This window comes from Euprymna scolopes, chromosome 7 (assembly GCF_053919585.1).
Source record: "Euprymna scolopes isolate OS-2025 chromosome 7, ASM5391958v1, whole genome shotgun sequence".
In the NCBI taxonomy this organism is placed as follows: Eukaryota; Metazoa; Mollusca; class Cephalopoda; order Sepiida; family Sepiolidae; genus Euprymna; species Euprymna scolopes.
Window position 1 is genome coordinate 130,837,862 of NC_136488.1, and position 10,112 is coordinate 130,847,973.

At 41.5% G+C, this 10,112-nt stretch overlaps 1 pseudogene; it reads left to right on the forward strand.

Moving 5' to 3' along the window:
• The first annotated feature begins 704 nt into the window (after window positions 1-704).
• LOC145280394 (5S ribosomal RNA) lies at window positions 705-821 on the forward strand (annotated as a pseudogene).
• The last annotated feature ends 9,291 nt before the right edge of the window (window positions 822-10,112 follow it).

Consider the following 10,112-nt stretch of genomic DNA (forward strand, 5'->3'; position numbering starts at 1 on the left):
GTCAACAAAAATATGCTTTTTTTTTTCTCCTTTTCAAATTCTTAAGATTTTTTCCCCAACGTAATGTTTGCAAAATTTAAAACTATTATTTATTATGAGATCAGTCGGTCGTCACATTTCGTAATGTTTATTACTGCATTTACGTAAAGAAAACAAAAATGCCCGAAATTCCAACACTGTGTTCCCTCGCTTTTATTTATTATGTTGGCCTCCTCCCACCCAACAACAAACAATGGATACATTACTTACCCCCTTTATATGGGTGAACTGCGCAAGTGTGTGTGTGTGTGTGTGTGTGTGTGTGTGTGTGTGTGTGTAGGGGGTGGCGATAATTATACGGAAGAAGCAAGTGCTGCACCAGCAGCAACCGCACCGCTCTCAATCAAGAATTGTCTCTCTATTAATAAATTTATTGGATATAAAGATAACTTGCACAATTTGGAAGCTTAACCGATTGTTTTAAGGGAGGTAACTCTATTTTACTAAAAAGTAGTTGAAAAAATGTTTTTTTTTTTTTTCTTATAACTCGAATGTTTTGCTTAAGAAAAATTACAATATCGTCGCGTTTTAATTCTTTTGTTATAAAACGTTGTTATATTAATTAAAGTAGTTGAAAAAATCTTTCTTACAATTGTTAGTAAAATAGAATTACCTCCCTTAGCATAATGAGTTACGCTTCCGAATTGCAATAACTTGTGCTATTTATATACGGCATAATGGCATTGACACACCGGTTCTCGTCAGATCACCGAAGTTAAGCAACGTTGAGCCTGGTTAGTACCATATGGGTGACCATTTGGGAATTGCAGGCGCTGTATGTGCTCTCCGCTTATCTCGGCGTTTGTTTCCAATCGTCTTGTACACACACTTCACTTGCCACTGGTATTTAACAATGTCGAACCAGGAGAGGTGTGGTTGGCGATTGCGCAACCCCTGCCACAAAAATTTCACGCGCAGGTACCCCTGCCTGCCTGTTGTATTTATTTGCTCCCCCACCGAGCAAATTAGGCACAAAGTCAATTTTTAATGTGAGGAGTCAAGGGAGGGGGAAGGGAAAAAGGGGACCAGCTCCCGAGAGGAGGGAAATGGGAGCTGGTTAAAGGTCAAGCATGTGGGGTTGCCCCCACATCTGGTCTTTGCTAGTCATAGCGTCCTAGCTAATCATAGCTTACAGTATCTGCCGGAACAGACACTACACTTTGAGATATTAAATCTTTTATTCATGTTAAAAAAATACAGTAAAATTAACGGTGAACAAAAAACTTAGGCACATGGCCAACTCAAAAGGGGGGATTTTGGGGGTCGTTGGTCATCCTTGTCGCTCCAGAACTAAACAAAGTCAAAAGTTTCTCCCAGCTAGTATCTTCTTTCACCATAATACCGCATTCACCCTTTCATCTTGGGGGACGTCCTAGTAACTCCCAATTTTTAAAACATTTTTTATTGACGTGTAAAAACAAAAAAGATAACAATAAAATGGTAACAATAATTCATTTGTGTCGAGGGAGGGGGAAGAAAAAACAAAAGGTGATTAGTAGGACCCTCCCAACCCCGTCTAGTTGATAGACTGCCCGTTCCACTAGGTTTGTAAAAGGAACCTCGCTTCTGCGGGTCAGTCTCTAGGTGGGGATGCCCTCTAGATGGGGGTGAATGGAGAAAAGAAAATTTTGTGGGTAAGGGATGGAGGTTAGTTTGTATTTCTTTTTCTCCAAGATGGGTAAAATTTAGAGGAAGGGGTGAAAAACAAAAATTGCAGGTAAGAGGGGATGGGGATCTTGGAGGCTTCCTAATCGGGGAGGGATGGAACACACACTCAGCTAGCTGAGAGACTACTTGTTTAATTTAACTTTACAGAACTGCGCGTTCCACACCTAGGCGGGGAACACGTATTCGAATTTGGCTCCTCTTCGTACACACAGACTTGCCACATGTATCCATCTTCTGTCAAATGCCGCGCGATGCAGCCTTCTTCTATCACATCTGATCTTCACCCGTAGTTGGTGTTTAAAGAACGCGATCAGATCTTGATCAGAAAAAGACAACACCCCCCGGCAACCTTGCAGACGCGACGTCCAAATCACCATTCTCGCCACGGCCAGAATCGTAACGTAGACCATTTGTCTTTCCCGGTCCCACGGCGGCCTCACGTTGTCCACAACATTGGATACAGTAATTGGGCGAGGATGCTCAGGATCGATGCGAGCCGTCACCCCACTGACATACGACCAGTACTGGCGGAGTTCGCGGCAATCAAAGAAAGCGTGATCCGTAGTTTCCACAGCCGTTGTCCCACAACGGGGACAATCGGGCGACTCCAGAAACCCAGAACTGCATTGTATGTTGTTGAGTGGAAGTGCATTTCGGGCCAATCGCCAGGTCAGAGAGAACTCCGAATTGTTCAGATGACTCGAACCTGGCGCCCAGCTCCACGCGGAGCGGATCTCACTCTGCTGCCACCCCAAACGCGCGCATAGCGGGTCGTCAGCGGCCTCCCTCACTAGATCCCTGTGGAGTTCCCTACGGGTAGCAGTCACAAGGTCACTGGACCTTGGTAGTCGTTTTAGCGCGGCTCGGCACTCTTTCATGTAGGCAGATTCTCCCCGCGGCCTGCGACGGCTCTCGATGGAAGGGTCGAGAACGAGGTCGGGGAAGGCGGCAGTAACCACGGGGTGCCACGGTTGGTCCTCCTGCATATAGTTGCTCAGGAAGGCCAGTCTCTCAGCATCTCGATGACACTTCAAGTCCGGCATTCCCAAGCCTCCCTCACACGGACGTTGAATACAGACCTGTCTGCTCACCCAGTGTCTTCCTCTGTCCCAAAGGAGCGAGGACAAGAGTTCGACGAGAGCTTTTAGGTGTTGTGCAGGCAGGGGAAGTACGGCCAGTCGGTAAAGGATGAGAGGAAAGACGTAAGTGGCGCACGCCTCAGCTCTACCCTTTAAGGAAAGTTTCCTAGGAAGCCACGAACTGACTGCAGCCTCCACCTTTGACCGTACCTCCAACCAATTCTTGTCAAGCTGGAGACCCGGTCCGAACCACACGCCGAGGATCCGGACCGGGCCATCTGTCCAGCTGAAGGGCGCAGGGAGGTTTGCGTTGCCACTCCATGCGCCCAACCGCAGTCCTACCGACTTGTTGCGGTTTATCTTGGCCCCTGTAATTCTTTCGTACTGTGTGAGTGCCTCCGACACGACCTCAATGTCTCTGGAGCCCGACACGAAGATCGTGACATCATCGGCGAACGCGGATACCTTGGCAGCTGAGCCGCCAGGCAGAGCCATTCCGCGCAGGGCCGAATTTGCCTCCCCATGTCTCAGCTTGCGGAGAAGAGGCTCCAAAGCCAGGACATAAAGCAGGGGCGACAGCGGACAACCCTGACGAACCGACCGAGAGATAACAAAGGGTTTCGAGCGCTTTCCGTTCACTTGCACGACAGCCATGGGCTGCCGATACATTATGGAGATCCACTTGCAAAAGTCCGGTTTAAAACCGGCGGCCTCTAAGACAGATGCCAGGAAACGATGGTCGACCCTATCGAAAGCTTTGGACTGATCTAAGTTTATCAGCGCGGCTTCTGTGTCGTCATCTATTCCCCCCTCTAGGATCATGCGGATCAGGTGCAAGTTGTTCTGAATCGATCTCCCCTTCACAGCGTAGTTCTGTTCTGGTTCAACCAACTCGTCGATAACAACCTGCAGCCGATTCGACAGGACCTTGGCCAAAATCTTCAACTCTGTGTTTAGCAGAGTTATGGGCCTGTAGTCATCTAACTCTTCCCCTCCATGCCCGTCACCTTTCTTCAGCAATGTGATCACTCCCTTGGTCACCTGCCCTGGGATGGATCCCTGAGCAAACCAATGGTTGAACATATCCGTCAGAAGAGGCAGAAACATGGGCGACAGCCTCAAGTACAGTTCGTATGGCAGACCATCAAGTCCTGGCGATCTGTCACAGCTGACCTGCTTCAGCGCAGTAAAGACCTCCTGCTCCGTCACCCGGCCCTCGCAACCAGCCGCTCTAGCCGCCTCGAGGCGGGGAGAGTCGGCCAAATAGTCGCTAAACTCAAGGACCGGAAGATCGGGCTGCTGCGTAAAACGCTCCTCGAAATGTTCTCGAAACCCCTCGCAGATCTCCCGAGTCGATTCCAGGGTGCGTCCATTCGGATGTTTGATTTTTGCAATATATTTGTCCGAGCCACGCCTAGAAACCTCACGGCGCACGTCTGCATCAGAATTGACTGCTTCGTTGCCTATCTTTCTAAGCCTAGCTCTAACTACTTGGCCTTCGTACTTTGATCATGTCACCCGGGCCCCGGAGGGCGCGCGAGCAAGCGGCCTGCCTGCCTGTAGTATTTAAATTATTCCGACTGCTGTTCTCATTTTGGGTGTTATCCTTACAGGTTTTTGGCCGATGTAAGTCGGGAGTATAATGTTGAACTCGGGAATTTGCGCGGATTTTAAATTTATTTAATCCACGGAAGTAACATGTTTTCGTACAGTCAGCCATGTCCGCGTAGAAATATTAATTATTTCGCAATTGTGCTTTTAGGATCGCCCGCACTAAGGATTGAACCTTCAACCTTCAGAAGAGAGTCAGTTTGAACTGCCCGTGAAGAGTTAGACAAGATACTCCTGAAGGTTATATTGGACGAAATGAATCATACAATTTTTTAATCCTTATCTAAAAAAAATTCAGAAGCACAATATAAAATTAGGTTCCAAATTTGGTCGGCAGTTTAAATGCTTGCTAATTCCTTCAAATTACAAAGGGTTATGAAACAATGCGTTCATTTTTTTTTGGGGGGGGGGGAATTTCAACTAATAACATCGCTGAGTTGAAATGCATTCTGATGGATTTTAGAAGTCCAATATGATAGAAAACAATGCCGGGAGATGCCTAGAAAGACTCGTGTTATTTCGGAGATTTCCTTTCAAACAAGTGAACAATCCTTCTCTCAAAAATTCAGAAGCACCGCGAGGCCCATCCTTCTCTCGATGGTAGATGGGACTCTCTTAAGCCGTGGTAGGCACCTCATCTAGTGCTAGCATCACTTAACAGATACTCTTGATAGTCTTGGTGAAGCATCAAGTACTCGCCTACAGACAAAATTTGAATTACACTACAAACTGGCTGCGTTGGATAGATGGATGGTAACAGAGCACGGGCGTGCGTATTCAAATTCCGAGCTGTGTACGAAATGACATCACGGCAGAGAAAAAAGAAAACGATTATAAGAAGGAGAGAGAGCAGTTTAGAGAGGACGATCACGTTAGAGAAGTAGGTGACGTACAACAGTAACGAGAAGTCACACATTGCGGGAGAATAAGGAAATAAATGTCGTTGTTATAAAAACAATAGGAGCCGTTATTACTTGCACCATGTTCCTTGCGACGTATACTGCATACAACGTGTTGGGTCTACGTGTGTTAACATGTGTAATATTACGCAAGCCTTGAGATTCTAGTCCACGCTTTTATTTAATCATTAGCTGGAAACGGGTGATATATAGATTCATCACAAGAAACCTTCTCAATCACTGATAGTTACGACTAATGATACATTACCTTAAACTGCTCTGTTTAAACTCCCCGGCTTAACATTCACAGGGAACATTAGTAGGAACAGATATATTGAGGGCATTGCCAAGGCTGCTGCATATAACGTGGGTTTTCTCTACCGTGCTAGAAACTTGCTTACGCCTGAGAGCATCCTGCCCCTCTATAAGGCCACCATTCGCCCATATAAGGAGTATTGTTGCCACATTTGGGCTGATGCATCTGCTACTAGTCTCTCGCGCTTAGACAGGGTCAAAAGAAAAGCAGTCGCCAACCTAATAGGTCCCGCACTGTCAGCTAGGCTTCAACCTCTGTTCCAACGACGAAATATTGCACCGACGAACTACAAGCCCTGGTATCCCTCAACGTAAATACTCCCGACAGACCCGTCAAGCAACAAAATCCCATCTCTACACAGTAGAGATCCCCATATACCAGAAAGCCTTCTACTTAGTTACTAAGCTTCTCCCCCAAAGACTGTTAAACTCTTAAATTTCTTTTCGGGTTCCTGCTTCCCTGGCTGTACTGACATGCAGAAGCTCAAGTGTAATGTGAACAGACCTTGCTGCTCAACTCCCTACATAGTATCCCTGCAACTTATGTCCCAGATAATAACCCCTACATCAAAGGGGCACTGTGCCTTCTTTAGGGTTAAAATGTAATTAAAAAAAAAAACAAAAAAACTAGTGACCCGACAGAACTCGAACCCCGTACGCTGTGCCCACTGCTCAACTGTAACTACTAATAAAGGCCACTTCCATACTTTTATGTCTGCCATTTATTCACCGTCGTATCTTTCCTGTTTCTTATGCTTACTACCAGGTACAACCCCCCTCCCCATTTCTTATTTTACTTTTCTCGGTTCTTATTTAGAAATCAACCTAATTGTTAAAGAAATCTAAAAAATACAGAATACACAGACAAATTTTTATGATGTATATACCCGTCACAGAGTGGAGATGCCATACTCCAAAAAACACGTAAATTGATCGAGTAGGTTTATTTTTAACTAGAACAATCACATTTCATGAGAAAGTAAAAAGCAACTGCTTCGCGTCTCCATCGTGAGAAAAATGGGCAGATAAATCCACAATAATTCAAACTTGCAACCGAATTCACATTAATCGTTTTAAATCGTTTAAAACTGATTTCATTTATAAAAAATAAAACAGCTTGATAAATATACGTGCTTTTTGGAATATGATATCTCCGTTAAGGATAGTTCCAAAATGCATCCTATTTTAATTTTTTTTAACGTTAAAGAGCTACGAAGACGGAAGTAGTACGATAAAAACGAGCGACCTTTTGTGATCTAGAATTTTTTTTTTTTTTTCTAAACAATGCAATTTTGCCAACAATAGGGTGGTGGCTGTGTATGGGTCTCCGGGACGCGTTTTGTCACACATATCTCCGGCATCACTCTGAACTCGACGAACCCATCTCCTTACTCTGCATTGGCTTCGTGAACGTTCAATAGGCGCCAGTGAATGTTGATCGGTTTAATATTTTGCTGCATGAAGGAATTCGATGACGAATCTCTGCTTTTGACGCACCTCAATTCCTTAAACTCTCAAATTCTCGAACTGTCAATATCTACAAAAGAGAGCTGAAATTTTCAGGTTCTGAATGCATACGTTCAGTCACAATAACAATGCAATTTACAATCTCCTCTGATTCATTCGGGCGGAATAAGAAAATAACAGGGATTTCTTTTTGGAAAGCCCCTCGTACACTATAAAGACTTTTTGTAACGTTACACACGTTTACACACACGTTAAGATCTAGACATTTCAGGACCCAACACGTTATAGCTGATTACGTCGCAAAGAATAGAAGTCAAGTAATAAGTCGACTCACCTTTTACCGTTGTAACAATGGCATTTATCTCTGGGTACTTTGTCGAAAAAAAGGTGATCGTGCACCTTCTCGCTGACCCTTCATCCTCTCTAACGTGCCTTTTCTCCTTTTTATAGTACTTTTTCTTTTTCCTTGCCGTGACGTCACTTCGCACACGATAAATGAGAATCTCTTCTTCTATCCTGACTTCTTTCTTGTATTACCTTATCTATATATTATTACGATAGCATGTGTGTTATTTTCTGTGTCATTCTTACATCCTGGTCATTTAATTGTTATGTACTTCCATTTCTTGTAATAAAAAATTTTACCAAGAATTCTTCATAAGTTTTGGTTTCGGTTTCGATTATAGCTAATGACACTCCAATAATCTATTTTTTAAAAATAATTTTATCAAGAATTCTTCATAAGTCTTGGTTTCGATTTCGATTATAGCTGATGGGAACTTAATAATCTATTTTTTTTTTATAAATAATTTTATCAAGAATTCTTCGTAAGTTTTGGTTCGGTTTCGATTATAGCTGAAGGAAGTAAAGTTATATATATATATTAAAGTTATATATATATATATATATATATATATATATATATATATATACTGTTTTTGGGAAAGAATTCCAACAAAGTGCTCGATTACAAAGAAAAACTTTTTCGATATAAGAGCTTACTATTTATTTATTTAAATGTGCAGAAGTTCAGAAAAACATTGGTACCGTCGGTTTCAAGCCCAACATAAGGGGGACCAGTTAATGGTAAATCGTAAATAATGTTAGGCTCTCGTTAGCCATGTTTTTTCTGTCCGAGGAAAAAAAGTCAGGGCCGCATTTATTATTTATAATGATGTACATTTTTATTTAACTATAGCTTATCTCTATTTATGTATATTTTATTTTATTCTAATATGAATTTTTTAAATTTGTTATTTAATGCATTTTTAGTAAATGTGTGCTGTCTTATTTGTTTCTAATAATAAATAAATGCGGCCCTGCTTTTTCTCAGGCAGAAACAACATGGCTGACGAGAGCCTAACATTAGTTATGATTTACCATTAACTGGTACCCTTATGTTGGGCTTGAAACCGATTGTACCAACATTGTCTGACCTTCTGTACATTTAAATATATATATATATATATATATGTATATATATATATATATATATATATATATATATATTATGTGTGTGTGTGTGTGTGTGTGTGTGTGTGTGTGTGTGTGTGTGTGTGTTTGAGATTCGGTTTTGATTCAAGCTGATGAACTCAAGTCATATAGATATAGTTTTATTTTTGAGATCGCAATTTTATAAAATAGAAACATCGATAGAACATTGTAATAATATATACGGAATCTGCAAGAATTAAAATATCATATTTAAGCCTAATTTACGATCGGGCTTTGCCGGGCGTTCGTGCTACCTTAGATAAATACTTTTGCAGTTTAAACAAAAAAGCTACAATAACATCAGAGCGTCTCCATTTACACTTCACATCTACAGAATGCCAACATCTATATATTACATATGAATGAGTCCCCTGTGGAATTTCCACAGGCCTCGCTAGCTTACTCTATTTTAAATATATTCATTCTTTTTCTTTGTTGTTTGTGATTATTTATTTCATTGCTAGGATAATATTTTCTTATTCTTTATTCGTATTTTTTTTCGGTCTCTCTTTTTCTTGTTGCTTTTTTTCTTCCTTCTTTTTTCTATTTCTTTCTTTGCTAATGTTATATTCTGTTTTTTTTTTCTTTACTTCTTTGTGCTTTTTTTTAAATTCTTCTCTTCTATCTGTGCTTATTTAAATCGTCAAAACAAAAACACCCAAAACTCTTTTAAGATCGGTTTTATAATGTACGTACTCGTCTCAGAACGAAGCTGTCATATTCCAAAAAATCACGTAAATTGATCAAGTATTTTTATTTGTAACTATATATATATATATATATATATATATATATATATATATATATATATATATATATATATATATGCATTTTATTTTTTATTACCGTATCTTTCTGTTAAGTTACATTATTGTTTCGGCTACACGACAGACGGCCAAAAAAACGGCCGAGTAGCCGAAACAATAATGTAACTTAACAGGAAGATACGGTAATAAAAAATGAAATGCATATTTGCTCTACAACAGTATTGGGCACTTTCTTCAGTTTTTATTAATTACCATCTCCACTAAATATATATATATATATATATATATATATATATATATTTCACCGCGCGCGTCGTAGAAATTTCATTAATCGTTAAGACATGCATCTAGGAGAAGATAACTGCGATGTAAAAATTTGCTGTCTGCTGTATACTCTGTCCTGTGGCAGTCATCTGTACCTACAAAGGTTAGAAGTAATACCAAAAAGTGTGGCTGGTTCTACACAAAGCCTTCACCACTATAAACAAATCATCTGTGTGGATTTCCAAGCAACTTAGTTGTTGCGACGGAAGCTCATACGTCGAAATCGACGGGAGAGTCCATAGAATTTTCACGGCCCCTTGTTCTATCATTGTTGCTAAGCGATGGCATGAAAAAATGCTTTACCGCTGCTTTACCATTGCTTTACCCTTGCTTTACCGCTGCTTTACATTTGCTTTACCGCTGCTTTACCGCTGCTTTACCCTTGCTTTACCGCTGCTTTACCGCTGCTTTACCCTTGTTTTACCGCTGCTTTACCCTTGCTTTACCGC